This window comes from Triticum dicoccoides, unplaced genomic scaffold, assembly GCF_002162155.2.
Source record: "Triticum dicoccoides isolate Atlit2015 ecotype Zavitan unplaced genomic scaffold, WEW_v2.0 scaffold32473, whole genome shotgun sequence".
Taxonomy (NCBI): Eukaryota; Viridiplantae; Streptophyta; class Magnoliopsida; order Poales; family Poaceae; genus Triticum; species Triticum dicoccoides.
The window spans coordinates 1-1,679 of record NW_021263399.1 but is presented as its reverse complement, the minus strand read 5'-3'; the positions used below and the strand labels follow the sequence as shown (position 1 = coordinate 1,679).

Genomic DNA, 1,679 nt, shown 5'->3' with positions numbered 1-1,679 from the left:
GGTTGTAATGGTAGTGAGAATGTAGAATCGTCTTTGGAGCGGACCTGGGAGTGGCAAGCATAAGGGACGAAGACGGGGAAACATGTCGGATGCGATCATACCAGCACTAAAGCACCGGATCCCATCAGAACTCCGAAGTTAAGCGTGCTTGGGCGAGAGTAGTACTAGGATGGGTGACCTCCTGAGAAGTCCTCGTGTTGCATTCCTTTTATAATTATTTTTTGCGCCTTGTGACAAACATATCGCACGTGCGCGATATATATTAATCCCGTTATATTATTTTTGACGTTTGCGATATGTTTAAGCTCGATGCTCATTGCTCGCGCGTCTTGGGGCGGCTTTGTGGCGCGAAGAGCGCTTTCTGAAAGGGGTGGAAAAAACTCGTGTTGCTGCGGTATGGAGGGAGGGGTGGAAACCGTGGAAAACTCGTCTCCGTGATTGAGCGGGAGAGTAAGTAGTATAGGACATTATCCATTGTTAGGGAACGGTTGTAATGGTAGTGAGAATGTAGAATCGTCTTTGGAGAGGACCTGGGAGTGGCAAGCATAAGGGACGAAGACGGGGAAACATGTCGGATGCGATCATACCAGCACTAAAGCACCGGATCCCATCAGAACTTCGAAGTTAAGCGTGCTTGGGCGAGAGTAGTACTAGGATGGGTGACCTCCTGGGAAATCCTCGTGTTGCATTCCTTTTATAATTATTTTTTGCGCCTTGTGACAAACATATCGCACGTGCGCGATATATATTAATCCCGTTATATTATTTTTGACGTTTGCGATATGTTTAAGCTCGATGCTCATTGCTCACGCGTCTTGGGGCGGCTTTGTGGCGCGAAGAGCGCTTTCTGAAAGGGGTGGAAAAAACTCGTGTTGCTGCGGTATGGAGGGAGGGGTGGAAACCGTGGAAAACTTGTCTCCGTGATTGAGCGGGAGAGTAAGTAGTATAGGACATTATCCATTGTTAGGGAACGGTTGTAATGGTAGTGAGAATGTAGAATCGTCTTTGGAGCGGACCTGGGAGTGGCAAGCATAAGGGACGAAGACGGGGAAACATGTCGGATGCGATCATACCAGCACTAAAGCACCGGATCCCATCAGAACTCCGAAGTTAAGCGTGCTTGGGCGAGAGTAGTACTAGGATGGGTGACCTCCTGGGAAGTCCTCGTGTTGCATTCCTTTTATAATTATTTTTTGTGCCTTGTGACTAACATATCGCACGTGCGCGATATATATTAATCCCGTTATATTATTTTTGACGTTTGCGATATGTTTAAGCTCGATGCACATTGCTCGCGCGTCTTGGGGCGGCTTTGTGGCGTGAAGAGCGCTTTCTGAAAGGGGTGGAAAAAACTCGTGTTGCTGCGGTATGGAGGGAGGGGTGGAAACCGTGGAAAACTCGGCTCCGTGATTGAGCGGGAGAGTAAGTAGTATAGGACATTATCCATTGTTAGGGAACGGTTGTAATGGTAGTGAGAATGTAGAATCGTCTTTGGAGCGGACCTGGGAGTGGCAAGCATAAGGGACGAAGACGGGGAAACATGTCGGATGCGATCATACCAGCACTAAAGCACCGGATCCCATCAGAACTCCGAAGTTAAGCGTGCTTGGGCGAGAGTAGTACTAGGATGGGTGACCTCCTGGGAAGTCCTCGTGTTGCATTCCTTTTATAATTATTTT

At 48.2% G+C, this 1,679-nt stretch overlaps 4 non-coding genes across 4 annotated transcripts; all 4 read left to right on the top strand.

The window, feature by feature from the left end:
- Positions 1–87: 87 nt before the first annotated feature.
- LOC119345878 lies at positions 88–206 on the top strand. Its single transcript, XR_005167235.1, has one exon. It is a non-coding gene; the product is annotated as a 5S ribosomal RNA (ribosomal RNA).
- Positions 207–573: 367 nt separating this feature from the next.
- On the top strand, positions 574–692 carry LOC119345879. Its single transcript, XR_005167236.1, has one exon. It is a non-coding gene; the product is annotated as a 5S ribosomal RNA (ribosomal RNA).
- Positions 693–1,059: 367 nt separating this feature from the next.
- On the top strand, positions 1,060–1,178 carry LOC119345877. The gene has a single exon (XR_005167234.1). It is a non-coding gene; the product is annotated as a 5S ribosomal RNA (ribosomal RNA).
- A 367-nt stretch (positions 1,179–1,545) lies between these two features.
- LOC119345875 lies at positions 1,546–1,664 on the top strand. Its single transcript, XR_005167233.1, has one exon. It is a non-coding gene; the product is annotated as a 5S ribosomal RNA (ribosomal RNA).
- Positions 1,665–1,679: the final 15 nt, after the last annotated feature.